The sequence below is a fragment of the Rhinoderma darwinii genome, assembly GCF_050947455.1.
Source record: "Rhinoderma darwinii isolate aRhiDar2 chromosome 5 unlocalized genomic scaffold, aRhiDar2.hap1 SUPER_5_unloc_40, whole genome shotgun sequence".
NCBI classification, from domain to species: domain Eukaryota; kingdom Metazoa; phylum Chordata; class Amphibia; order Anura; family Rhinodermatidae; genus Rhinoderma; species Rhinoderma darwinii.
In genome coordinates, this window is record NW_027461799.1 from 162,393 (window position 1) to 190,326 (window position 27,934).

At 49.5% G+C, this 27,934-nt stretch overlaps 14 non-coding genes across 14 annotated transcripts; all 14 read right to left on the reverse strand.

Annotated features, from left to right (window-relative positions):
• Positions 1-944: 944 nt before the first annotated feature.
• On the reverse strand, positions 945-1,135 carry LOC142692766 (U2 spliceosomal RNA). Its single transcript, XR_012861175.1, has one exon. It is a non-coding gene; the product is annotated as a U2 spliceosomal RNA (small nuclear RNA).
• A 1,296-nt stretch (positions 1,136-2,431) lies between these two features.
• On the reverse strand, positions 2,432-2,622 carry LOC142692767 (U2 spliceosomal RNA). The gene has a single exon (XR_012861176.1). It is a non-coding gene; the product is annotated as a U2 spliceosomal RNA (small nuclear RNA).
• Positions 2,623-3,894: 1,272 nt separating this feature from the next.
• LOC142692768 (U2 spliceosomal RNA) lies at positions 3,895-4,085 on the reverse strand. The gene has a single exon (XR_012861177.1). It is a non-coding gene; the product is annotated as a U2 spliceosomal RNA (small nuclear RNA).
• Positions 4,086-5,365: 1,280 nt separating this feature from the next.
• LOC142692769 (U2 spliceosomal RNA) lies at positions 5,366-5,556 on the reverse strand. The gene has a single exon (XR_012861178.1). It is a non-coding gene; the product is annotated as a U2 spliceosomal RNA (small nuclear RNA).
• Positions 5,557-6,848: 1,292 nt separating this feature from the next.
• On the reverse strand, positions 6,849-7,039 carry LOC142692770 (U2 spliceosomal RNA). The gene has a single exon (XR_012861179.1). It is a non-coding gene; the product is annotated as a U2 spliceosomal RNA (small nuclear RNA).
• Positions 7,040-8,331: 1,292 nt separating this feature from the next.
• LOC142692771 (U2 spliceosomal RNA) lies at positions 8,332-8,522 on the reverse strand. Its single transcript, XR_012861180.1, has one exon. It is a non-coding gene; the product is annotated as a U2 spliceosomal RNA (small nuclear RNA).
• A 1,316-nt stretch (positions 8,523-9,838) lies between these two features.
• On the reverse strand, positions 9,839-10,029 carry LOC142692772 (U2 spliceosomal RNA). Its single transcript, XR_012861181.1, has one exon. It is a non-coding gene; the product is annotated as a U2 spliceosomal RNA (small nuclear RNA).
• Positions 10,030-11,309: 1,280 nt separating this feature from the next.
• LOC142692775 (U2 spliceosomal RNA) lies at positions 11,310-11,500 on the reverse strand. Its single transcript, XR_012861183.1, has one exon. It is a non-coding gene; the product is annotated as a U2 spliceosomal RNA (small nuclear RNA).
• A 1,284-nt stretch (positions 11,501-12,784) lies between these two features.
• LOC142692776 (U2 spliceosomal RNA) lies at positions 12,785-12,975 on the reverse strand. The gene has a single exon (XR_012861184.1). It is a non-coding gene; the product is annotated as a U2 spliceosomal RNA (small nuclear RNA).
• A 1,280-nt stretch (positions 12,976-14,255) lies between these two features.
• Positions 14,256-14,446, reverse strand: LOC142692777 (U2 spliceosomal RNA). The gene has a single exon (XR_012861185.1). It is a non-coding gene; the product is annotated as a U2 spliceosomal RNA (small nuclear RNA).
• An 8,133-nt stretch (positions 14,447-22,579) lies between these two features.
• On the reverse strand, positions 22,580-22,770 carry LOC142692778 (U2 spliceosomal RNA). The gene has a single exon (XR_012861186.1). It is a non-coding gene; the product is annotated as a U2 spliceosomal RNA (small nuclear RNA).
• A 1,300-nt stretch (positions 22,771-24,070) lies between these two features.
• LOC142692779 (U2 spliceosomal RNA) lies at positions 24,071-24,261 on the reverse strand. Its single transcript, XR_012861187.1, has one exon. It is a non-coding gene; the product is annotated as a U2 spliceosomal RNA (small nuclear RNA).
• Positions 24,262-25,546: 1,285 nt separating this feature from the next.
• Positions 25,547-25,737, reverse strand: LOC142692780 (U2 spliceosomal RNA). Its single transcript, XR_012861188.1, has one exon. It is a non-coding gene; the product is annotated as a U2 spliceosomal RNA (small nuclear RNA).
• Positions 25,738-27,028: 1,291 nt separating this feature from the next.
• LOC142692924 (U2 spliceosomal RNA) lies at positions 27,029-27,219 on the reverse strand. The gene has a single exon (XR_012861317.1). It is a non-coding gene; the product is annotated as a U2 spliceosomal RNA (small nuclear RNA).
• Between the last annotated feature and the right edge of the window lie 715 nt (positions 27,220-27,934).

The window sequence follows — 27,934 nt, forward strand, 5'->3', positions numbered from 1 at the left end:
GTCCAGTCCAGTGCTGCCTGCTGAGCAGCACTGACCAACACTGCCTGGGCCCAGGCTTTTATCTCTGAGGCCCCATTATGATGTCAGAAAGCTGGCTCTGGAATCCTGAGGGCTCCACTATGACACGTGCAAAGTTCCGTCTGAACTTTATATAAGACGGTGAGGCTCAGTCAGTCACTCAGTGTTGCCTGAGAGGGCAACACTGCAACAGCCGGCCGCCAGGCTGTCTTTTTTTTGCACAGCTAGTTGCCTCCAGGAGGCCACAAGAGGGAGACAAGGGACTGCAAAATGGAAAATAGGCATCCACCAACTTTACAGACAACTTCTCCTTGCTCCTACAACCTCCATCCTTGCACAGTTTGTTATTCTTCTAGGTAACATAGTAACAAATCCAAATTGCTGCTCTCTTTGTAGGCAAGCAAGGCTTTGTTGCAACTGCAATTCTTACTTCTTCTTGAAATGTAGGGACGACAGTACATTCCATCACATCCATCTAGTGTACACAGGTAGGTCCATTGTGGCGGGCAGGCGAGCGGGCGGGCTGCTTTATTGGCTGTTTGCTGTTCCCCTACTCCACTCCACTATTTGACTGTTGTGCTGCAATCAATCAATCAATCAATCAATCAATCAATCAATCAATCAATCAGTGGCTGGCTCAGGTGCAGCTCTTTAACTTACCTAAAAGGGAGGGCGGAGAGAAGACAAGGAAGGTGAATGAGGTGTTCCAATGTGAAATGCCGGAAACACAGAAACACAGACGACACACAACAAGAGGTGGCAATCTATTCATTAATTGCATTTAATCAATGAGCTCATTATCACTCATGCATTGTCCAACAGGTGTTGAAATAATGGGATTAAAAGGGGAGATCCCTTCAGAAAGACAGAAACAATAGCAAAGACAAAAAACACTTTTGGAATCTGCTTTTAGTCAACACATAAGGAAAGGGTGCACCGGTCCTGGAAATACTGCAATACCAGGTCAATGCGTGGAGTGGACAGAGCAAGCTCTATTTCCATCTCCCTGTTCTAAAAATCCATTTAATATATGGTCCCCAGATAGGGGACGTATCAGATATTAAACTGATAAGAACAGATACTACACTTGATCTTAGCCAAAAGGCCGAGAAGCGATAACCCGAACGGGCCGCGCGTTGCCCGAGCCTGCCCGATACTGCTGTTCAGCCCTTGCAGCGATTCAGCCTACTTCTAGGCAATTCCATGGGGCCCTGCAGGCTCACACACTCACAGCTACACGGGAGGTGAATAAAGGCCGGAGAGGAAGCCAGACAGGATTTGCTTCTTTTGCTTGCACCACAATGCAGTGCTGAAAGAGGAGGAATCTACATAAAAACGCCTTCCTGGCAACGCCCAAATGCCCTGCTGCCATGCAGATAAATACTGGCAGCGGCAGCAAGTGCATGCCCACAGCCACCCCTTGTTCCTTCACACCTTGTATCAGCTGTAATCCAGTCCAGTCCAGTGCTGCCTGCTGAGCAGCACTGACCAACACTGCCTGGGCCCAGGCTTTTATCTCTGAGGCCCCATTATGATGTCAGAAAGCTGGCTCTGGAATCCTGAGGGCTCCACTATGACACGTGCAAAGTTCCGTCTGAACTTTATATAAGACGGTGAGGCTCAGTCAGTCACTCAGTGTTGCCTGAGAGGGCAACACTGCAACAGCCGGCCGCCAGGCTGTCTTTTTTTTGCACAGCTAGTTGCCTCCAGGAGGCCACAAGAGGGAGACAAGGGACTGCAAAATGGAAAATAGGCATCCACCAACTTTACAGACAACTTCTCCTTGCTCCTACAACCTCCATCCTTGCACAGTTTGTTATTCTTCTAGGTAACATAGTAACAAATCCAAATTGCTGCTCTCTTTGTAGGCAAGCAAGGCTTTGTTGCAACTGCAATTCTTACTTCTTCTTGAAATGTAGGGACGACAGTACATTCCATCACATCCATCTAGTGTACACAGGTAGGTCCATTGTGGCGGGCAGGCGAGCGGGCGGGCTGCTTTATTGGCTGTTTGCTGTTCCCCTACTCCACTCCACTATTTGACTGTTGTGCTGCATCAATCAATCAATCAATCAATCAATCAATCAATCAATCAATCAATCAATCAATCAATCAGTGGCTGGCTCAGGTGCAGCTCTTTAACTTACCTAAAAGGGAGGGCGGAGAGAAGACAAGGAAGGTGAATGAGGTGTTCCAATGTGAAATGCCGGAAACACAGAAACACAGACGACACACAACAAGAGGTGGCAATCTATTCATTAATTGCATTTAATCAATGAGCTCATTATCACTCATGCATTGTCCAACAGGTGTTGAAATAATGGGATTAAAAGGGGAGATCCCTTCAGAAAGACAGAAACAATAGCAAAGACAAAAAACACTTTTGGAATCTGCTTTTAGTCAACACATAAGGAAAGGGTGCACCGGTCCTGGAAATACTGCAATACCAGGTCAATGCGTGGAGTGGACAGAGCAAGCTCTATTTCCATCTCCCTGTTCTAAAAATCCATTTAATATATGGTCCCCAGATAGGGGACGTATCAGATATTAAACTGATAAGAACAGATACTACACTTGATCTTAGCCAAAAGGCCGAGAAGCGATAACCCGAACGGGCCGCGCGTTGCCCGAGCCTGCCCGATACTGCTGTTCAGCCCTTGCAGCGATTCAGCCTACTTCTAGGCAATTCCATGGGGCCCTGCAGGCTCACACACTCACAGCTACACGGGAGGTGAATAAAGGCCGGAGAGGAAGCCAGACAGGATTTGCTTCTTTTGCTTGCACCACAATGCAGTGCTGAAAGAGGAGGAATCTACATAAAAACGCCTTCCTGGCAACGCCCAAATGCCCTGCTGCCATGCAGATAAACACTGGCAGCGGCAGCAAGTGCATGCCCACAGCCACCCCTTGTTCCTTCACACCTTGTATCAGCTGTAATCCAGTCCAGTCCAGTGCTGCCTGCTGAGCAGCACTGACCAACACTGCCTGGGCCCAGGCTTTTATCTCTGAGGCCCCATTATGATGTCAGAAAGCTGGCTCTGGAATCCTGAGGGCTCCACTATGACACGTGCAAAGTTCCGTCTGAACTTTATATAAGACGGTGAGGCTCAGTCAGTCACTCAGTGTTGCCTGAGAGGGCAACACTGCAACAGCCGGCCGCCAGGCTGTCTTTTTTTTGCACAGCTAGTTGCCTCCAGGAGGCCACAAGAGGGAGACAAGGGACTGCAAAATGGAAAATAGGCATCCACCAACTTTACAGACAACTTCTCCTTGCTCCTACAACCTCCATCCTTGCACAGTTTGTTATTCTTCTAGGTAACATAGTAACAAATCCAAATTGCTGCTCTCTTTGTAGGCAAGCAAGGCTTTGTTGCAACTGCAATTCTTACTTCTTCTTGAAATGTAGGGACGACAGTACATTCCATCACATCCATCTAGTGTACACAGGTAGGTCCATTGTGGCGGGCAGGCGAGCGGGCGGGCTGCTTTATTGGCTGTTTGCTGTTCCCCTACTCCACTCCACTATTTGACTGTTGTGCTGCATCAATCAATCAATCAATCAATCAATCAATCAATCAGTGGCTGGCTCAGGTGCAGCTCTTTAACTTACCTAAAAGGGAGGGCGGAGAGAAGACAAGGAAGGTGAATGAGGTGTTCCAATGTGAAATGCCGGAAACACAGAAACACAGACGACACACAACAAGAGGTGGCAATCTATTCATTAATTGCATTTAATCAATGAGCTCATTATCACTCATGCATTGTCCAACAGGTGTTGAAATAATGGGATTAAAAGGGGAGATCCCTTCAGAAAGACAGAAACAATAGCAAAGACAAAAAACACTTTTGGAATCTGCTTTTAGTCAACACATAAGGAAAGGGTGCACCGGTCCTGGAAATACTGCAATACCAGGTCAATGCGTGGAGTGGACAGAGCAAGCTCTATTTCCATCTCCCTGTTCTAAAAATCCATTTAATATATGGTCCCCAGATAGGGGACGTATCAGATATTAAACTGATAAGAACAGATACTACACTTGATCTTAGCCAAAAGGCCGAGAAGCGATAACCCGAACGGGCCGCGCGTTGCCCGAGCCTGCCCGATACTGCTGTTCAGCCCTTGCAGCGATTCAGCCTACTTCTAGGCAATTCCATGGGGCCCTGCAGGCTCACACACTCACAGCTACACGGGAGGTGAATAAAGGCCGGAGAGGAAGCCAGACAGGATTTGCTTCTTTTGCTTGCACCACAATGCAGTGCTGAAAGAGGAGGAATCTACATAAAAACGCCTTCCTGGCAACGCCCAAATGCCCTGCTGCCATGCAGATAAACACTGGCAGCGGCAGCAAGTGCATGCCCACAGCCACCCCTTGTTCCTTCACACCTTGTATCAGCTGTAATCCAGTCCAGTCCAGTGCTGCCTGCTGAGCAGCACTGACCAACACTGCCTGGGCCCAGGCTTTTATCTCTGAGGCCCCATTATGATGTCAGAAAGCTGGCTCTGGAATCCTGAGGGCTCCACTATGACACGTGCAAAGTTCCGTCTGAACTTTATATAAGACGGTGAGGCTCAGTCAGTCACTCAGTGTTGCCTGAGAGGGCAACACTGCAACAGCCGGCCGCCAGGCTGTCTTTTTTTTGCACAGCTAGTTGCCTCCAGGAGGCCACAAGAGGGAGACAAGGGACTGCAAAATGGAAAATAGGCATCCACCAACTTTACAGACAACTTCTCCTTGCTCCTACAACCTCCATCCTTGCACAGTTTGTTATTCTTCTAGGTAACATAGTAACAAATCCAAATTGCTGCTCTCTTTGTAGGCAAGCAAGGCTTTGTTGCAACTGCAATTCTTACTTCTTCTTGAAATGTAGGGACGACAGTACATTCCATCACATCCATCTAGTGTACACAGGTAGGTCCATTGTGGCGGGCAGGCGAGCGGGCGGGCTGCTTTATTGGCTGTTTGCTGTTCCCCTACTCCACTCCACTATTTGACTGTTGTGCTGCATCAATCAATCAATCAATCAATCAATCAATCAATCAATCAATCAGTGGCTGGCTCAGGTGCAGCTCTTTAACTTACCTAAAAGGGAGGGCGGAGAGAAGACAAGGAAGGTGAATGAGGTGTTCCAATGTGAAATGCCGGAAACACAGAAACACAGACGACACACAACAAGAGGTGGCAATCTATTCATTAATTGCATTTAATCAATGAGCTCATTATCACTCATGCATTGTCCAACAGGTGTTGAAATAATGGGATTAAAAGGGGAGATCCCTTCAGAAAGACAGAAACAATAGCAAAGACAAAAAACACTTTTGGAATCTGCTTTTAGTCAACACATAAGGAAAGGGTGCACCGGTCCTGGAAATACTGCAATACCAGGTCAATGCGTGGAGTGGACAGAGCAAGCTCTATTTCCATCTCCCTGTTCTAAAAATCCATTTAATATATGGTCCCCAGATAGGGGACGTATCAGATATTAAACTGATAAGAACAGATACTACACTTGATCTTAGCCAAAAGGCCGAGAAGCGATAACCCGAACGGGCCGCGCGTTGCCCGAGCCTGCCCGATACTGCTGTTCAGCCCTTGCAGCGATTCAGCCTACTTCTAGGCAATTCCATGGGGCCCTGCAGGCTCACACACTCACAGCTACACGGGAGGTGAATAAAGGCCGGAGAGGAAGCCAGACAGGATTTGCTTCTTTTGCTTGCACCACAATGCAGTGCTGAAAGAGGAGGAATCTACATAAAAACGCCTTCCTGGCAACGCCCAAATGCCCTGCTGCCATGCAGATAAACACTGGCAGCGGCAGCAAGTGCATGCCCACAGCCACCCCTTGTTCCTTCACACCTTGTATCAGCTGTAATCCAGTCCAGTCCAGTGCTGCCTGCTGAGCAGCACTGACCAACACTGCCTGGGCCCAGGCTTTTATCTCTGAGGCCCCATTATGATGTCAGAAAGCTGGCTCTGGAATCCTGAGGGCTCCACTATGACACGTGCAAAGTTCCGTCTGAACTTTATATAAGACGGTGAGGCTCAGTCAGTCACTCAGTGTTGCCTGAGAGGGCAACACTGCAACAGCCGGCCGCCAGGCTGTCTTTTTTTTGCACAGCTAGTTGCCTCCAGGAGGCCACAAGAGGGAGACAAGGGACTGCAAAATGGAAAATAGGCATCCACCAACTTTACAGACAACTTCTCCTTGCTCCTACAACCTCCATCCTTGCACAGTTTGTTATTCTTCTAGGTAACATAGTAACAAATCCAAATTGCTGCTCTCTTTGTAGGCAAGCAAGGCTTTGTTGCAACTGCAATTCTTACTTCTTCTTGAAATGTAGGGACGACAGTACATTCCATCACATCCATCTAGTGTACACAGGTAGGTCCATTGTGGCGGGCAGGCGAGCGGGCGGGCTGCTTTATTGGCTGTTTGCTGTTCCCCTACTCCACTCCACTATTTGACTGTTGTGCTGCATCAATCAATCAATCAATCAATCAATCAATCAATCAATCAATCAATCAATCAATCAGTGGCTGGCTCAGGTGCAGCTCTTTAACTTACCTAAAAGGGAGGGCGGAGAGAAGACAAGGAAGGTGAATGAGGTGTTCCAATGTGAAATGCCGGAAACACAGAAACACAGACGACACACAACAAGAGGTGGCAATCTATTCATTAATTGCATTTAATCAATGAGCTCATTATCACTCATGCATTGTCCAACAGGTGTTGAAATAATGGGATTAAAAGGGGAGATCCCTTCAGAAAGACAGAAACAATAGCAAAGACAAAAAACACTTTTGGAATCTGCTTTTAGTCAACACATAAGGAAAGGGTGCACCGGTCCTGGAAATACTGCAATACCAGGTCAATGCGTGGAGTGGACAGAGCAAGCTCTATTTCCATCTCCCTGTTCTAAAAATCCATTTAATATATGGTCCCCAGATAGGGGACGTATCAGATATTAAACTGATAAGAACAGATACTACACTTGATCTTAGCCAAAAGGCCGAGAAGCGATAACCCGAACGGGCCGCGCGTTGCCCGAGCCTGCCCGATACTGCTGTTCAGCCCTTGCAGCGATTCAGCCTACTTCTAGGCAATTCCATGGGGCCCTGCAGGCTCACACACTCACAGCTACACGGGAGGTGAATAAAGGCCGGAGAGGAAGCCAGACAGGATTTGCTTCTTTTGCTTGCACCACAATGCAGTGCTGAAAGAGGAGGAATCTACATAAAAACGCCTTCCTGGCAACGCCCAAATGCCCTGCTGCCATGCAGATAAACACTGGCAGCGGCAGCAAGTGCATGCCCACAGCCACCCCTTGTTCCTTCACACCTTGTATCAGCTGTAATCCAGTCCAGTCCAGTGCTGCCTGCTGAGCAGCACTGACCAACACTGCCTGGGCCCAGGCTTTTATCTCTGAGGCCCCATTATGATGTCAGAAAGCTGGCTCTGGAATCCTGAGGGCTCCACTATGACACGTGCAAAGTTCCGTCTGAACTTTATATAAGACGGTGAGGCTCAGTCAGTCACTCAGTGTTGCCTGAGAGGGCAACACTGCAACAGCCGGCCGCCAGGCTGTCTTTTTTTTGCACAGCTAGTTGCCTCCAGGAGGCCACAAGAGGGAGACAAGGGACTGCAAAATGGAAAATAGGCATCCACCAACTTTACAGACAACTTCTCCTTGCTCCTACAACCTCCATCCTTGCACAGTTTGTTATTCTTCTAGGTAACATAGTAACAAATCCAAATTGCTGCTCTCTTTGTAGGCAAGCAAGGCTTTGTTGCAACTGCAATTCTTACTTCTTCTTGAAATGTAGGGACGACAGTACATTCCATCACATCCATCTAGTGTACACAGGTAGGTCCATTGTGGCGGGCAGGCGAGCGGGCGGGCTGCTTTATTGGCTGTTTGCTGTTCCCCTACTCCACTCCACTATTTGACTGTTGTGCTGCATCAATCAATCAATCAATCAATCAATCAATCAATCAATCAATCAATCAATCAATCAGTGGCTGGCTCAGGTGCAGCTCTTTAACTTACCTAAAAGGGAGGGCGGAGAGAAGACAAGGAAGGTGAATGAGGTGTTCCAATGTGAAATGCCGGAAACACAGAAACACAGACGACACACAACAAGAGGTGGCAATCTATTCATTAATTGCATTTAATCAATGAGCTCATTATCACTCATGCATTGTCCAACAGGTGTTGAAATAATGGGATTAAAAGGGGAGATCCCTTCAGAAAGACAGAAACAATAGCAAAGACAAAAAACACTTTTGGAATCTGCTTTTAGTCAACACATAAGGAAAGGGTGCACCGGTCCTGGAAATACTGCAATACCAGGTCAATGCGTGGAGTGGACAGAGCAAGCTCTATTTCCATCTCCCTGTTCTAAAAATCCATTTAATATATGGTCCCCAGATAGGGGACGTATCAGATATTAAACTGATAAGAACAGATACTACACTTGATCTTAGCCAAAAGGCCGAGAAGCGATAACCCGAACGGGCCGCGCGTTGCCCGAGCCTGCCCGATACTGCTGTTCAGCCCTTGCAGCGATTCAGCCTACTTCTAGGCAATTCCATGGGGCCCTGCAGGCTCACACACTCACAGCTACACGGGAGGTGAATAAAGGCCGGAGAGGAAGCCAGACAGGATTTGCTTCTTTTGCTTGCACCACAATGCAGTGCTGAAAGAGGAGGAATCTACATAAAAACGCCTTCCTGGCAACGCCCAAATGCCCTGCTGCCATGCAGATAAACACTGGCAGCGGCAGCAAGTGCATGCCCACAGCCACCCCTTGTTCCTTCACACCTTGTATCAGCTGTAATCCAGTCCAGTCCAGTGCTGCCTGCTGAGCAGCACTGACCAACACTGCCTGGGCCCAGGCTTTTATCTCTGAGGCCCCATTATGATGTCAGAAAGCTGGCTCTGGAATCCTGAGGGCTCCACTATGACACGTGCAAAGTTCCATCTGAACTTTATATAAGACGGTGAGGCTCAGTCAGTCACTCAGTGTTGCCTGAGAGGGCAACACTGCAACAGCCGGCCGCCAGGCTGTCTTTTTTTTGCACAGCTAGTTGCCTCCAGGAGGCCACAAGAGGGAGACAAGGGACTGCAAAATGGAAAATAGGCATCCACCAACTTTACAGACAACTTCTCCTTGCTCCTACAACCTCCATCCTTGCACAGTTTGTTATTCTTCTAGGTAACATAGTAACAAATCCAAATTGCTGCTCTCTTTGTAGGCAAGCAAGGCTTTGTTGCAACTGCAATTCTTACTTCTTCTTGAAATGTAGGGACGACAGTACATTCCATCACATCCATCTAGTGTACACAGGTAGGTCCATTGTGGCGGGCAGGCGAGCGGGCGGGCTGCTTTATTGGCTGTTTGCTGTTCCCCTACTCCACTCCACTATTTGACTGTTGTGCTGCATCAATCAATCAATCAATCAATCAATCAATCAATCAATCAATCAATCAATTAATCAATCAATCAATCAATCAATCAATCAGTGGCTGGCTCAGGTGCAGCTCTTTAACTTACCTAAAAGGGAGGGCGGAGAGAAGACAAGGAAGGTGAATGAGGTGTTCCAATGTGAAATGCCGGAAACACAGAAACACAGACGACACACAACAAGAGGTGGCAATCTATTCATTAATTGCATTTAATCAATGAGCTCATTATCACTCATGCATTGTCCAACAGGTGTTGAAATAATGGGATTAAAAGGGGAGATCCCTTCAGAAAGACAGAAACAATAGCAAAGACAAAAAACACTTTTGGAATCTGCTTTTAGTCAACACATAAGGAAAGGGTGCACCGGTCCTGGAAATACTGCAATACCAGGTCAATGCGTGGAGTGGACAGAGCAAGCTCTATTTCCATCTCCCTGTTCTAAAAATCCATTTAATATATGGTCCCCAGATAGGGGACGTATCAGATATTAAACTGATAAGAACAGATACTACACTTGATCTTAGCCAAAAGGCCGAGAAGCGATAACCCGAACGGGCCGCGCGTTGCCCGAGCCTGCCCGATACTGCTGTTCAGCCCTTGCAGCGATTCAGCCTACTTCTAGGCAATTCCATGGGGCCCTGCAGGCTCACACACTCACAGCTACACGGGAGGTGAATAAAGGCCGGAGAGGAAGCCAGACAGGATTTGCTTCTTTTGCTTGCACCACAATGCAGTGCTGAAAGAGGAGGAATCTACATAAAAACGCCTTCCTGGCAACGCCCAAATGCCCTGCTGCCATGCAGATAAACACTGGCAGCGGCAGCAAGTGCATGCCCACAGCCACCCCTTGTTCCTTCACACCTTGTATCAGCTGTAATCCAGTCCAGTCCAGTGCTGCCTGCTGAGCAGCACTGACCAACACTGCCTGGGCCCAGGCTTTTATCTCTGAGGCCCCATTATGATGTCAGAAAGCTGGCTCTGGAATCCTGAGGGCTCCACTATGACACGTGCAAAGTTCCATCTGAACTTTATATAAGACGGTGAGGCTCAGTCAGTCACTCAGTGTTGCCTGAGAGGGCAACACTGCAACAGCCGGCCGCCAGGCTGTCTTTTTTTTGCACAGCTAGTTGCCTCCAGGAGGCCACAAGAGGGAGACAAGGGACTGCAAAATGGAAAATAGGCATCCACCAACTTTACAGACAACTTCTCCTTGCTCCTACAACCTCCATCCTTGCACAGTTTGTTATTCTTCTAGGTAACATAGTAACAAATCCAAATTGCTGCTCTCTTTGTAGGCAAGCAAGGCTTTGTTGCAACTGCAATTCTTACTTCTTCTTGAAATGTAGGGACGACAGTACATTCCATCACATCCATCTAGTGTACACAGGTAGGTCCATTGTGGCGGGCAGGCGAGCGGGCGGGCTGCTTTATTGGCTGTTTGCTGTTCCCCTACTCCACTCCACTATTTGACTGTTGTGCTGCATCAATCAATCAATCAATCAATCAATCAATCAATCAATCAATCAGTGGCTGGCTCAGGTGCAGCTCTTTAACTTACCTAAAAGGGAGGGCGGAGAGAAGACAAGGAAGGTGAATGAGGTGTTCCAATGTGAAATGCCGGAAACACAGAAACACAGACGACACACAACAAGAGGTGGCAATCTATTCATTAATTGCATTTAATCAATGAGCTCATTATCACTCATGCATTGTCCAACAGGTGTTGAAATAATGGGATTAAAAGGGGAGATCCCTTCAGAAAGACAGAAACAATAGCAAAGACAAAAAACACTTTTGGAATCTGCTTTTAGTCAACACATAAGGAAAGGGTGCACCGGTCCTGGAAATACTGCAATACCAGGTCAATGCGTGGAGTGGACAGAGCAAGCTCTATTTCCATCTCCCTGTTCTAAAAATCCATTTAATATATGGTCCCCAGATAGGGGACGTATCAGATATTAAACTGATAAGAACAGATACTACACTTGATCTTAGCCAAAAGGCCGAGAAGCGATAACCCGAACGGGCCGCGCGTTGCCCGAGCCTGCCCGATACTGCTGTTCAGCCCTTGCAGCGATTCAGCCTACTTCTAGGCAATTCCATGGGGCCCTGCAGGCTCACACACTCACAGCTACACGGGAGGTGAATAAAGGCCGGAGAGGAAGCCAGACAGGATTTGCTTCTTTTGCTTGCACCACAATGCAGTGCTGAAAGAGGAGGAATCTACATAAAAACGCCTTCCTGGCAACGCCCAAATGCCCTGCTGCCATGCAGATAAACACTGGCAGCGGCAGCAAGTGCATGCCCACAGCCACCCCTTGTTCCTTCACACCTTGTATCAGCTGTAATCCAGTCCAGTCCAGTGCTGCCTGCTGAGCAGCACTGACCAACACTGCCTGGGCCCAGGCTTTTATCTCTGAGGCCCCATTATGATGTCAGAAAGCTGGCTCTGGAATCCTGAGGGCTCCACTATGACACGTGCAAAGTTCCGTCTGAACTTTATATAAGACGGTGAGGCTCAGTCAGTCACTCAGTGTTGCCTGAGAGGGCAACACTGCAACAGCCGGCCGCCAGGCTGTCTTTTTTTTGCACAGCTAGTTGCCTCCAGGAGGCCACAAGAGGGAGACAAGGGACTGCAAAATGGAAAATAGGCATCCACCAACTTTACAGACAACTTCTCCTTGCTCCTACAACCTCCATCCTTGCACAGTTTGTTATTCTTCTAGGTAACATAGTAACAAATCCAAATTGCTGCTCTCTTTGTAGGCAAGCAAGGCTTTGTTGCAACTGCAATTCTTACTTCTTCTTGAAATGTAGGGACGACAGTACATTCCATCACATCCATCAAGTGTACACAGGTAGGTCCATTGTGGCGGGCAGGCGAGCGGGCGGGCTGCTTTATTGGCTGTTTGCTGTTCCCCTACTCCACTCCACTATTTGACTGTTGTGCTGCATCAATCAATCAATCAATCAATCAATCAATCAATCAATCAATCAATCAGTGGCTGGCTCAGGTGCAGCTCTTTAACTTACCTAAAAGGGAGGGCGGAGAGAAGACAAGGAAGGTGAATGAGGTGTTCCAATGTGAAATGCCGGAAACACAGAAACACAGACGACACACAACAAGAGGTGGCAATCTATTCATTAATTGCATTTAATCAATGAGCTCATTATCACTCATGCATTGTCCAACAGGTGTTGAAATAATGGGATTAAAAGGGGAGATCCCTTCAGAAAGACAGAAACAATAGCAAAGACAAAAAACACTTTTGGAATCTGCTTTTAGTCAACACATAAGGAAAGGGTGCACCGGTCCTGGAAATACTGCAATACCAGGTCAATGCGTGGAGTGGACAGAGCAAGCTCTATTTCCATCTCCCTGTTCTAAAAATCCATTTAATATATGGTCCCCAGATAGGGGACGTATCAGATATTAAACTGATAAGAACAGATACTACACTTGATCTTAGCCAAAAGGCCGAGAAGCGATAACCCGAACGGGCCGCGCGTTGCCCGAGCCTGCCCGATACTGCTGTTCAGCCCTTGCAGCGATTCAGCCTACTTCTAGGCAATTCCATGGGGCCCTGCAGGCTCACACACTCACAGCTACACGGGAGGTGAATAAAGGCCGGAGAGGAAGCCAGACAGGATTTGCTTCTTTTGCTTGCACCACAATGCAGTGCTGAAAGAGGAGGAATCTACATAAAAACGCCTTCCTGGCAACGCCCAAATGCCCTGCTGCCATGCAGATAAACACTGGCAGCGGCAGCAAGTGCATGCCCACAGCCACCCCTTGTTCCTTCACACCTTGTATCAGCTGTAATCCAGTCCAGTCCAGTGCTGCCTGCTGAGCAGCACTGACCAACACTGCCTGGGCCCAGGCTTTTATCTCTGAGGCCCCATTATGATGTCAGAAAGCTGGCTCTGGAATCCTGAGGGCTCCACTATGACACGTGCAAAGTTCCGTCTGAACTTTATATAAGACGGTGAGGCTCAGTCAGTCACTCAGTGTTGCCTGAGAGGGCAACACTGCAACAGCCGGCCGCCAGGCTGTCTTTTTTTTGCACAGCTAGTTGCCTCCAGGAGGCCACAAGAGGGAGACAAGGGACTGCAAAATGGAAAATAGGCATCCACCAACTTTACAGACAACTTCTCCTTGCTCCTACAACCTCCATCCTTGCACAGTTTGTTATTCTTCTAGGTAACATAGTAACAAATCCAAATTGCTGCTCTCTTTGTAGGCAAGCAAGGCTTTGTTGCAACTGCAATTCTTACTTCTTCTTGAAATGTAGGGACGACAGTACATTCCATCACATCCATCTAGTGTACACAGGTAGGTCCATTGTGGCGGGCAGGCGAGCGGGCGGGCTGCTTTATTGGCTGTTTGCTGTTCCCCTACTCCACTCCACTATTTGACTGTTGTGCTGCATCAATCAATCAATCAATCAATCAATCAATCAATCAATCAATCAGTGGCTGGCTCAGGTGCAGCTCTTTAACTTACCTAAAAGGGAGGGCGGAGAGAAGACAAGGAAGGTGAATGAGGTGTTCCAATGTGAAATGCCGGAAACACAGAAACACAGACGACACACAACAAGAGGTGGCAATCTATTCATTAATTGCATTTAATCAATGAGCTCATTATCACTCATGCATTGTCCAACAGGTGTTGAAATAATGGGATTAAAAGGGGAGATCCCTTCAGAAAGACAGAAACAATAGCAAAGACAAAAAACACTTTTGGAATCTGCTTTTAGTCAACACATAAGGAAAGGGTGCACCGGTCCTGGAAATACTGCAATACCAGGTCAATGCGTGGAGTGGACAGAGCAAGCTCTATTTCCATCTCCCTGTTCTAAAAATCCATTTAATATATGGTCCCCAGATAGGGGACGTATCAGATATTAAACTGATAAGAACAGATACTACACTTGATCTTAGCCAAAAGGCCGAGAAGCGATAACCCGAACGGGCCGCGCGTTGCCCGAGCCTGCCCGATACTGCTGTTCAGCCCTTGCAGCGATTCAGCCTACTTCTAGGCAATTCCATGGGGCCCTGCAGGCTCACACACTCACAGCTACACGGGAGGTGAATAAAGGCCGGAGAGGAAGCCAGACAGGATTTGCTTCTTTTGCTTGCACCACAATGCAGTGCTGAAAGAGGAGGAATCTACATAAAAACGCCTTCCTGGCAACGCCCAAATGCCCTGCTGCCATGCAGATAAACACTGGCAGCGGCAGCAAGTGCATGCCCACAGCCACCCCTTGTTCCTTCACACCTTGTATCAGCTGTAATCCAGTCCAGTCCAGTGCTGCCTGCTGAGCAGCACTGACCAACACTGCCTGGGCCCAGGCTTTTATCTCTGAGGCCCCATTATGATGTCAGAAAGCTGGCTCTGGAATCCAGAAGAGGCTGGACGCAGCTGCAGGCTTGAGGGAAGCCGACATGACCGTCCTGGTAGGGAAAGGGTTAATGTTAAGAGGTGAGGGAAAGGTGAAGGAGCTGAAGGAGGGACGGGGAGGAGCTAGGGGGGACGGGGGGGCCGTTACTGCGCTTCCCGCTGTTTCTCGGCATTGAGCCGGAAGCAGCGGGAGGAGTAATACACAAGAAGCAAAGCTCCCCGTTGCCCGGCTTTTTAGTATGGCAGAGGCCCTGATTTTAGAGCGGCTGCGAGCCGCTGCTGTGCACCACGGTCCCGGATGGCTGGAGGAGACCGTGGCTGCATTAACGCGGATCCCGGACGCCGTTTCGCCACGTCGGGCACGGCGTTCGGGGTCTGTTGTAAGGGACAGGCTCCCCTCCCCCGGCCCCCCTACGAGCATGGCTATGGCGGCGGGGGGGGAGTCGGCAACAACCGCTCCTGCGCTGGGCAGGCAGAGAGCGGTAGCAGGGGTGACGGCGATGCAGGCTGTGTCGACCCGTCCCTCTAGGCGGTCCCGACCTCCAGAGCGCCTGAGTCCGGAGGTAGTCCCGCGGACACGGCGTCGCAGAGGGAGCCCGATCCCGGACGCTGCAGGCCAGGCAGCTGGGAGGACCGCCCCTTCCCAGGCCCTGCGTCCTGGCAGGAATCCCAGGCCGCGACGGGGTCCGGCGGTAAGCAGGGAGTCGCAGGCCGGGCTCCCTGTCACCCCTCCCCCATCAGATGGAAGATGTCGAGAGCAAGGTACGGCCGCCCCGCATGGTGATGTTCCGGCCAGGGGGCAGGCTTCGTCAGGATCGTCTAGACGGACGACTAGATCTGCAGCGACGTCGAGGCAACAGGTCCGGTCGGAAGTCTGGGTCCCGGCGGTCGGGCGGCAGGTTGCCGGCCCATCGGTCAGCGCGTCCTCATCCCCTTTCCGAAGAGGTCGTTGGGAGGGACAGTCGTCGGCGAGAGAAGAACTGGAGGAAGGTGAACTGGACGTCTATCGTCGAGGTCAGGATGGTCCGGCTGACGGGAACACAGCGCCTGTGCAGCCCGGTGAGTGTATAACTCCATTATTGTCTTATCCAGCGATTTTTATGTCGGGTGTCGGCGGGGGGGCTGCTAGCATAGCATCGGGGGCCGGTAGTGGCGCGGGCGGACGCGACGGAGCGGGTTTGGCAGATTTAGTGGGTTGCTTACGGGAGCTGGTGGGGCGCCTGGATAGGGCCGCGGCGCCGGTAGTAACGGAAGTGTCCCCTGCGGTAGTTTGGGAAGGCCCCAGGGAAGTGGGATCGTTGCAGGCGCGTCCTGTGGTGGCGGTTAGAGAGGCGGTCGCGGTGTCGGTGCAGACTGAGGCACAGAAGGACGGCGATCGAGTGCGCATGGACGATCGTGCTCGGGGGGAGGTGTATGTTTGTTTTGAGGGTCCGTTGGGGGCGCATTTAAAGCAGGAGGTGCGTGATCGGATCTGGAAAGATGAATATGTTGAAATTTTTTCTCTCTTGCCGCTGGCTAAATTCAATTTGGATAAGAGCAAGCGGGATGAGAGTAAAAAGGACGAGGAGGAACGGCGGCGGTATAGGCTTATCCCGCAGACGTTCGTTAATTGGTCGCAGGCGTTCGCCATATTGGCTAGTGTGATAGGGGAAAAGGCGCCGGAAAATTGTTCGGCGTTATTTTGATGCTATTGGGGAGGCTCATAGGGCGTATGGGGGTCAGGCGTGGCTGCGATATGATGAGCAATTCCGTCAGCGGAAGGCGGTTCGGCCGGCGATTCGGTGGGACCAGAAGGATATTGCTCTCTGGTTACGGGTTACGGCTCCGGTTAGGCAGCCCTTTCCCGGGAGCGGTGGCCAGGGAGGCCAGACTAGTCAGAGTGGACCAAGCGGCGGGGGAAAGGCGGGGTTTTGCTGGCAATTCAATGAAGGCCAGTGCAAGTTCGGGGCCACGTGCAAGTTCAAGCACGTGTGCTCCGAGTGTAATGGGGCATCACACGGGGCGGCAAAATGTCTGCGGAAAAAGAGGTCCGGGAACCAGCACGGGGCTGGTCAAGGGGGTGTCGCCGGTGAGGATGGAAAGGATGGCCCCTTATCTAAATGAGTATCCGGATAGGGCGGCAGCTAAGTTGCTTTATGAAGGGTTTAGTGTTGGTTTTGTTATTCCTCCGCCTCCTTATGAGGTTCCGGTTACGCGGAGAAATTTAAAATCGGCTTACTTGCATGCGGAAGTCGTGTCGGAAAAGTTGTTAAAAGAAGTTTCGTTGGGGCGCATGTCGGGGCCATTTGTGGAGTCGCCGGTGAAAGATTTAGTTGTGTCCCCTTTGGGTATTGTCCCTAAACGCGAGCCCGGAAAGTTTCGTTTGATTCAACATTTATCGTATCCCAAAGGTTCGTCGGTAAATGACGGGATTGATCACGAGTTGTGTTCCGTAGTTTATACCTCATTCGATAAGGCGGTGGGGTTAGTGCGGGCTGCGGGTCCGGGGGCGCTGCTAGCAAAAACCGACATCGAGGCGGCGTTCAGGTTGTTGCCGGTGCATCCAGAAAGCCAACGGCTGTTGGGTTGTTTTTGGAATGGGGCCTTTTACGTGGATCGGTGCCTTCCGATGGGGTGTTCTCTTTCTTGTGCATACTTCGAGGCGTTTAGTAGCTTCGTGGAGTGGGTAACGAGGGGAGTATCCGGGGTCGATTCGTTGATCCATTACTTAGATGATTTTTTGTGCGTTGGCCCGGGGGGTTCGCCGGTTTGCGGTAACTTGCTTCATGCCCTGCAGAAGGTGGCGAGGGATTTTGGGATCCCTTTGGCGCCGGAAAAAACGGAGGGCCCGGTAGCGACGATTTGTTTCTTGGGAATCGAAATTGACTCGGTGGCAATGGAGTGTCGGCTCCCGGCGGATAAGCTGGGTGCTTTGAGGCTGGAGGTGCGACGGGCTTGTAGAAGGAAGAAAATGTCGCTGAGGGAGCTTCAGTCGCTGCTGGGGAAGTTGAATTTCGCCTGCCGGATTATGCCGATGGGGAGGGTGTTTGGTAGAAGGTTGGCGGCGGCAACGGCGGGAGTGCGGGCGCCGCATCATTTTGTGAGGCTCAAGGAGGAGCACCGAGCTGATCTTCAGGTTTGGGATGACTTCTTGGGCCAGTACAATGGTCGCTCGCTATGGATGGCCCCAGCGCAGGATACGAGTGATCTGAATATTTTCACGGATGCGGCTGGGGCGGGTGGCTTTGGAGCTTACGGGGGAGGTCCGTGGTGCGCAGGTCAATGGCCGGCTAGCTGGGTGTCCAGTGGATTGACGCGGAATCTGGCCCTGCTCGAGCTGTTTCCCATCGTGGTGGCGGCTACCATTTGGGGGGACAGGCTCAGGGATAAGAAGGTCCGTTTTTACTGCGACAACATGGGGGTGGTGCTTGCCATTAATAACATCACGGCGTCCTCTCCTCCGGTAGTTCAATTGTTGCGACATTTAGTGTTGGTGTGTTTGTCGCTGAACGCGTGGGTGGTGGCGGTGCATGTCCCGGGTGTACGGAATTGTGTTGCTGATGCTCTTTCTCGCTCGCAGTGGGACCGGTTTCGGCAATTGGCCCCGGGAGCGGAACGTCTCGGTTTGGCGTGTCCGGATCATCTATGGGATCTGGTATCGGTCCCGTAGAGCAGCTGTTACAAAGGTCTTTGGCGCGCACGACGTGGAGGGCTTATGCTGCTTGTTGGAGGCAGTGGGAGGAGTGGGTAAGAGAGTTGGGTGATGTTAATACGGATAGAGACAGGTTGGTGGCACTTTTGTATTGGTTAGGGGATGCCTGGGAGGGGGGGTTTTCAGTAGCGAAGGTGAACCGGTTTATATCCGCGGTGGCGTTTGGGCCTAAGTTGCGGGGCTTGCGGGATGTATCGAAGGAATTTCTGGTATCGCAGGCTTTGAAGGGGTTGCGCAGAGGTAGGGTGGAGGCGGATAGTAGAAGGCCGGTGTCGTTTGCTTTGCTGGGCTTGTTGGGCGGTTCATTGGCATCGGTATGTCGTTCTTCAGATGAAATGGATTTGTTTCGGTTGGCTTTCTCGTTGGCGTTCTTCGGAGCATTTAGAATAGGTGAGTTGGTGTCGCCAAGTACTAAACAGGCAGGGGGGCTGAGATCTGGGGAGGTGAGCCTTTTTGCAGATCGGTTGGAGGTATGGTTGCGTAGATCAAAAACTGACCAATTAGGGAAGGGAAAACTGATAGTTTTGTTCGCTCTCCCGGGGTCGGTCATGTGCCCAGTAGAGTGCATGCGGGGTTTTACAAAAAACAGGGGGTCTCCAGATTTGCCTTTGTTACGTCATGTGGACGGGTCGTTCTTGTACAGGTTTCAGTTTGGAGCTGTTTTTAAAAAAATGTTTGACGGCGGTTGGGGTTGCGGCAGGCTCATATTCATCTCATTCCTTCCGGATTGGCGCAGCAACGGAAGCAGGGCGCTGGGGGTTGGATGATGAGGGGGTGAGGCGTATTGGTCGTTGGGAGTCAAAAAGGTTTAAGTCCTATGTCCGCCCCCATATGTTGTAATTTTGTTGTTTATGCTTGCAAATGTTATATGGTGGTGCCTAACTGTGTTTTCCGTTTCAGATTCGCCTCCTTGTCTGGTGTGGTTGATGGGTCATTCGTACGTGCACTGGGGGGCTTTGAGGGCGGACGTCCGCCCGGATGGTCGCCAGTTGCGCATTCCGCGACAGGATGCGGTTGTGCATTGGCTGGGGTTTAGAGGTATGTCGTGGAACAGGGTGTTGGCGGAATTCCAGACATATGTGCGGCTTGATAGGGTTCCGGAGGTTTTAGTGTTGCACGTGGGTGGGAATGACTTAGGAGTCCGCCCTTTTCGTGAGTTGGTGCGGGATATCAAACATGATTTGTTGTGTTTGTGGGTATCTTATCCCAAGTTGGTGGTAGTGTGGTCGGACATAGTCCCAAGGAAGCATTGGCGGTTAGCTAGATCGGTGGAGAGAGTCAATAAGGCTCGGATAAAAGTTAACCGGGCGGTGTCCCGTTTTGTGGCAAAGAACGGGGGCATTTGCGTGAGGCATAGGGATTTGGAGTCAGGATTGGGGAATTTCTGGAGGAGTGACGGGGTTCATCTGACCGAGGTTGGCATTGATATTTGGAGCTTGGCTATAGCAGAAGGCATAGAAAGGGCGGTGGTGGTGTGGAGGAACTCACAGGCTTAAGGTGGTCAAGGCCTGTTTCGCGGTGGCGGGGGGAGTCCTTGAGGCCAGTCAGTACAAAATGGTGGGGGGGTCGCATCGGGGGTATGCGTCCCCCAAAAAAGGTACATGGTTGAAGACTTCATCGGGTGTTATCCCTTTGAAGTGGTCTTCTGGTAGAAGGTATGTCACTTGAAGGCTTCATCGGGTGTTATCCCTTTGAAGTGGACTTCTAGTGGTCGGTATATCACTTGAGGGCTTCAACGGGTGTTATCCCCTTGAAGTGGACTTCTAGTGGTTGGAGCCATCTGCAGAGGTGAACGGTGCTTCCGAGCTGGTTTACGGCTGGAGGTAATTAGTGGTTTGCAGATGGCTAATTCGGTGTGTTCTTGAAAGGAACATCTGAAGGGGCTTCAAGGACTTCCTCTGCTCGGGTTAATGTTAACGTTTAATTGTTATTTATGATTCTGACCCATGTTGGGTCATGTGAATTATTAGGAGGAATTCTCTGGTGGATTCCTAACTAGTTATCCGAATGTTTCGGATTTAAATTGTTTTTATAAAACTGTGAAATTAATAAACGGCTGCTGTGGCCATTTCACATCCAACCTCGGTGTCATGTGTCGTTACTAAATGGGGGTGGGGGATAGTATGGTTTAAGGTTAACACACGACTCTACCTAGGCAGGTCAAGAAGAGGCTGGACGCAGCTGCAGGCTTGAGGGAAGCCGACATGACCGTCCTGGTAGGGAAAGGGTTAATGTTAAGAGGTGAGGGAAAGGTGAAGGAGCTGAAGGAGGGACGGGGAGGAGCTAGGGGGGACGGGGGGGCCGTTACTGCGCTTCCCGCTGTTTCTCGGCATTGAGCCGGAAGCAGCGGGAGGAGTAATACACAAGAAGCAAAGCTCCCACCCTCCCACCCTTGTTTTGTTACTCCTTAGGTCTTCTGTACGTCCGTATATGAGCGTTGTGTTTTATTTTGTGTGTTTATTTAACATGTTTTTCTTTTTTCCGGAGTAGGTTCTGTTGTCATGGCAGCTGGCGGGGGGAGTCCTTGAGGCCAGTCAGTACAAAATGGTGGGGGGGTCGCATCGGGGGTATGCGTCCCCCAAAAAAGGTACATGGTTGAAGACTTCATCGGGTGTTATCCCTTTGAAGTGGTCTTCTGGTAGAAGGTATGTCACTTGAAGGCTTCATCGGGTGTTATCCCTTTGAAGTGGACTTCTAGTGGTCGGTATATCACTTGAGGGCTTCAACGGGTGTTATCCCCTTGAAGTGGACTTCTAGTGGTTGGAGCCATCTGCAGAGGTGAACGGTGCTTCCGAGCTGGTTTACGGCTGGAGGTAATTAGTGGTTTGCAGATGGCTAATTCGGTGTGTTCTTGAAAGGAACATCTGAAGGGGCTTCAAGGACTTCCTCTGCTCGGGTTAATGTTAACGTTTAATTGTTATTTATGATTCTGACCCATGTTGGGTCATGTGAATTATTAGGAGGAATTCTCTGGTGGATTCCTAACTAGTTATCCGAATGTTTCGGATTTAAATTGTTTTTATAAAACTGTGAAATTAATAAACGGCTGCTGTGGCCATTTCACATCCAACCTCGGTGTCATGTGTCGTTACTAAATGGGGGTGGGGGATAGTATGGTTTAAGGTTAACACACGACTCTACCTAGGCAGGTCATGAGGGCTCCACTATGACACGTGCAAAGTTCCGTCTGAACTTTATATAAGACGGTGAGGCTCAGTCAGTCACTCAGTGTTGCCTGAGAGGGCAACACTGCAACAGCCGGCCGCCAGGCTGTCTTTTTTTTGCACAGCTAGTTGCCTCCAGGAGGCCACAAGAGGGAGACAAGGGACTGCAAAATGGAAAATAGGCATCCACCAACTTTACAGACAACTTCTCCTTGCTCCTACAACCTCCATCCTTGCACAGTTTGTTATTCTTCTAGGTAACATAGTAACAAATCCAAATTGCTGCTCTCTTTGTAGGCAAGCAAGGCTTTGTTGCAACTGCAATTCTTACTTCTTCTTGAAATGTAGGGACGACAGTACATTCCATCACATCCATCTAGTGTACACAGGTAGGTCCATTGTGGCGGGCAGGCGAGCGGGCGGGCTGCTTTATTGGCTGTTTGCTGTTCCCCTACTCCACTCCACTATTTGACTGTTGTGCTGCATCAATCAATCAATCAATCAATCAATCAATCAATCAATCAATCAATCAATCAATCAGTGGCTGGCTCAGGTGCAGCTCTTTAACTTACCTAAAAGGGAGGGCGGAGAGAAGACAAGGAAGGTGAATGAGGTGTCACAATGTGAAATGCCGGAAACACAGAAACACAGACGACACACAACAAGAGGTGGCAATCTATTCATTAATTGCATTTAATCAATGAGCTCATTATCACTCATGCATTGTCCAACAGGTGTTGAAATAATGGGATTAAAAGGGGAGATCCCTTCAGAAAGACAGAAACAATAGCAAAGACAAAAAACACTTTTGGAATCTGCTTTTAGTCAACACATAAGGAAAGGGTGCACCGGTCCTGGAAATACTGCAATACCAGGTCAATGCGTGGAGTGGACAGAGCAAGCTCTATTTCCATCTCCCTGTTCTAAAAATCCATTTAATATATGGTCCCCAGATAGGGGACGTATCAGATATTAAACTGATAAGAACAGATACTACACTTGATCTTAGCCAAAAGGCCGAGAAGCGATAACCCGAACGGGCCGCGCGTTGCCCGAGCCTGCCCGATACTGCTGTTCAGCCCTTGCAGCGATTCAGCCTACTTCTAGGCAATTCCATGGGGCCCTGCAGGCTCACACACTCACAGCTACACGGGAGGTGAATAAAGGCCGGAGAGGAAGCCAGACAGGATTTGCTTCTTTTGCTTGCACCACAATGCAGTGCTGAAAGAGGAGGAATCTACATAAAAACGCCTTCCTGGCAACGCCCAAATGCCCTGCTGCCATGCAGATAAACACTGGCAGCGGCAGCAAGTGCATGCCCACAGCCACCCCTTGTTCCTTCACACCTTGTATCAGCTGTAATCCAGTCCAGTCCAGTGCTGCCTGCTGAGCAGCACTGACCAACACTGCCTGGGCCCAGGCTTTTATCTCTGAGGCCCCATTATGATGTCAGAAAGCTGGCTCTGGAATCCTGAGGGCTCCACTATGACACGTGCAAAGTTCCGTCTGAACTTTATATAAGACGGTGAGGCTCAGTCAGTCACTCAGTGTTGCCTGAGAGGGCAACACTGCAACAGCCGGCCGCCAGGCTGTCTTTTTTTTGCACAGCTAGTTGCCTCCAGGAGGCCACAAGAGGGAGACAAGGGACTGCAAAATGGAAAATAGGCATCCACCAACTTTACAGACAACTTCTCCTTGCTCCTACAACCTCCATCCTTGCACAGTTTGTTATTCTTCTAGGTAACATAGTAACAAATCCAAATTGCTGCTCTCTTTGTAGGCAAGCAAGGCTTTGTTGCAACTGCAATTCTTACTTCTTCTTGAAATGTAGGGACGACAGTACATTCCATCACATCCATCTAGTGTACACAGGTAGGTCCATTGTGGCGGGCAGGCGAGCGGGCGGGCTGCTTTATTGGCTGTTTGCTGTTCCCCTACTCCACTCCACTATTTGACTGTTGTGCTGCATCAATCAATCAATCAATCAATCAATCAATCAATCAATCAATCAATCAATCAATCAATCAATCAGTGGCTGGCTCAGGTGCAGCTCTTTAACTTACCTAAAAGGGAGGGCGGAGAGAAGACAAGGAAGGTGAATGAGGTGTTCCAATGTGAAATGCCGGAAACACAGAAACACAGACGACACACAACAAGAGGTGGCAATCTATTCATTAATTGCATTTAATCAATGAGCTCATTATCACTCATGCATTGTCCAACAGGTGTTGAAATAATGGGATTAAAAGGGGAGATCCCTTCAGAAAGACAGAAACAATAGCAAAGACAAAAAACACTTTTGGAATCTGCTTTTAGTCAACACATAAGGAAAGGGTGCACCGGTCCTGGAAATACTGCAATACCAGGTCAATGCGTGGAGTGGACAGAGCAAGCTCTATTTCCATCTCCCTGTTCTAAAAATCCATTTAATATATGGTCCCCAGATAGGGGACGTATCAGATATTAAACTGATAAGAACAGATACTACACTTGATCTTAGCCAAAAGGCCGAGAAGCGATAACCCGAACGGGCCGCGCGTTGCCCGAGCCTGCCCGATACTGCTGTTCAGCCCTTGCAGCGATTCAGCCTACTTCTAGGCAATTCCATGGGGCCCTGCAGGCTCACACACTCACAGCTACACGGGAGGTGAATAAAGGCCGGAGAGGAAGCCAGACAGGATTTGCTTCTTTTGCTTGCACCACAATGCAGTGCTGAAAGAGGAGGAATCTACATAAAAACGCCTTCCTGGCAACGCCCAAATGCCCTGCTGCCATGCAGATAAACACTGGCAGCGGCAGCAAGTGCATGCCCACAGCCACCCCTTGTTCCTTCACACCTTGTATCAGCTGTAATCCAGTCCAGTCCAGTGCTGCCTGCTGAGCAGCACTGACCAACACTGCCTGGGCCCAGGCTTTTATCTCTGAGGCCCCATTATGATGTCAGAAAGCTGGCTCTGGAATCCTGAGGGCTCCACTATGACACGTGCAAAGTTCCGTCTGAACTTTATATAAGACGGTGAGGCTCAGTCAGTCACTCAGTGTTGCCTGAGAGGGCAACACTGCAACAGCCGGCCGCCAGGCTGTCTTTTTTTTGCACAGCTAGTTGCCTCCAGGAGGCCACAAGAGGGAGACAAGGGACTGCAAAATGGAAAATAGGCATCCACCAACTTTACAGACAACTTCTCCTTGCTCCTACAACCTCCATCCTTGCACAGTTTGTTATTCTTCTAGGTAACATAGTAACAAATCCAAATTGCTGCTCTCTTTGTAGGCAAGCAAGGCTTTGTTGCAACTGCAATTCTTACTTCTTCTTGAAATGTAGGGACGACAGTACATTCCATCACATCCATCTAGTGTACACAGGTAGGTCCATTGTGGCGGGCAGGCGAGCGGGCGGGCTGCTTTATTGGCTGTTTGCTGTTCCCCTACTCCACTCCACTATTTGACTGTTGTGCTGCAATCAATCAATCAATCAATCAATCAATCAATCAATCAATCAATCAATCAGTGGCTGGCTCAGGTGCAGCTCTTTAACTTACCTAAAAGGGAGGGCGGAGAGAAGACAAGGAAGGTGAATGAGGTGTTCCAATGTGAAATGCCGGAAACACAGAAACACAGACGACACACAACAAGAGGTGGCAATCTATTCATTAATTGCATTTAATCAATGAGCTCATTATCACTCATGCATTGTCCAACAGGTGTTGAAATAATGGGATTAAAAGGGGAGATCCCTTCAGAAAGACAGAAACAATAGCAAAGACAAAAAACACTTTTGGAATCTGCTTTTAGTCAACACATAAGGAAAGGGTGCACCGGTCCTGGAAATACTGCAATACCAGGTCAATGCGTGGAGTGGACAGAGCAAGCTCTATTTCCATCTCCCTGTTCTAAAAATCCATTTAATATATGGTCCCCAGATAGGGGACGTATCAGATATTAAACTGATAAGAACAGATACTACACTTGATCTTAGCCAAAAGGCCGAGAAGCGATAACCCGAACGGGCCGCGCGTTGCCCGAGCCTGCCCGATACTGCTGTTCAGCCCTTGCAGCGATTCAGCCTACTTCTAGGCAATTCCATGGGGCCCTGCAGGCTCACACACTCACAGCTACACGGGAGGTGAATAAAGGCCGGAGAGGAAGCCAGACAGGATTTGCTTCTTTTGCTTGCACCACAATGCAGTGCTGAAAGAGGAGGAATCTACATAAAAACGCCTTCCTGGCAACGCCCAAATGCCCTGCTGCCATGCAGATAAACACTGGCAGCGGCAGCAAGTGCATGCCCACAGCCACCCCTTGTTCCTTCACACCTTGTATCAGCTGTAATCCAGTCCAGTCCAGTGCTGCCTGCTGAGCAGCACTGACCAACACTGCCTGGGCCCAGGCTTTTATCTCTGAGGCCCCATTATGATGTCAGAAAGCTGGCTCTGGAATCCTGAGGGCTCCACTATGACACGTGCAAAGTTCCGTCTGAACTTTATATAAGACGGTGAGGCTCAGTCAGTCACTCAGTGTTGCCTGAGAGGGCAACACTGCAACAGCCGGCCGCCAGGCTGTCTTTTTTTTGCACAGCTAGTTGCCTCCAGGAGGCCACAAGAGGGAGACAAGGGACTGCAAAATGGAAAATAGGCATCCACCAACTTTACAGACAACTTCTCCTTGCTCCTACAACCTCCATCCTTGCACAGTTTGTTATTCTTCTAGGTAACATAGTAACAAATCCAAATTGCTGCTCTCTTTGTAGGCAAGCAAGGCTTTGTTGCAACTGCAATTCTTACTTCTTCTTGAAATGTAGGGACGACAGTACATTCCATCACATCCATCTAGTGTACACAGGTAGGTCCATTGTGGCGGGCAGGCGAGCGGGCGGGCTGCTTTATTGGCTGTTTGCTGTTCCCCTACTCCACTCCACTATTTGACTGTTGTGCTGCACAATCAATCAATCAATCAATCAATCAATCAATCAATCAATCAATCAATCAATCAGTGGCTGGCTCAGGTGCAGCTCTTTAACTTACCTAAAAGGGAGGGCGGAGAGAAGACAAGGAAGGTGAATGAGGTGTTCCAATGTGAAATGCCGGAAACACAGAAACACAGACGACACACAACAAGAGGTGGCAATCTATTCATTAATTGCATTTAATCAATGAGCTCATTATCACTCATGCATTGTCCAACAGGTGTTGAAATAATGGGATTAAAAGGGGAGATCCCTTCAGAAAGACAGAAACAATAGCAAAGACAAAAAACACTTTTGGAATCTGCTTTTAGTCAACACATAAGGAAAGGGTGCACCGGTCCTGGAAATACTGCAATACCAGGTCAATGCGTGGAGTGGACAGAGCAAGCTCTATTTCCATCTCCCTGTTCTAAAAATCCATTTAATATATGGTCCCCAGATAGGGGACGTATCAGATATTAAACTGATAAGAACAGATACTACACTTGATCTTAGCCAAAAGGCCGAAAAGCGATAACCCGAACGGGCCGCGCGTTGCCCGAGCCTGCCCGATACTGCTGTTCAGCCCTTGCAGCGATTCAGCCTACTTCTAGGCAATTCCATGGGGCCCTGCAGGCTCACACACTCACAGCTACACGGGAGGTGAATAAAGGCCGGAGAGGAAGCCAGACAGGATTTGCTTCTTTTGCTTGCACCACAATGCAGTGCTGAAAGAGGAGGAATCTACATAAAAACGCCTTCCTGGCAACGCCCAAATGCCCTGCTGCCATGCAGATAAACACTGGCAGCGGCAGCAAGTGCATGCCCACAGCCACCCCTTGTTCCTTCACACCTTGTATCAGCTGTAATCCAGTCCAGTCCAGTGCTGCCTGCTGAGCAGCACTGACCAACACTGCCTGGGCCCAGGCTTTTATCTCTGAGGCCCCATTATGATGTCAGAAAGCTGGCTCTGGAATCCTGAGGGCTCCACTATGACACGTGCAAAGTTCCGTCTGAACTTTATATAAGACGGTGAGGCTCAGTCAGTCACTCAGTGTTGCCTGAGAGGGCAACACTGCAACAGCCGGCCGCCAGGCTGTCTTTTTTTTGCACAGCTAGTTGCCTCCAGGAGGCCACAAGAGGGAGACAAGGGACTGCAAAATGGAAAATAGGCATCCACCAACTTTACAGACAACTTCTCCTTGCTCCTACAACCTCCATCCTTGCACAGTTTGTTATTCTTCTAGGTAA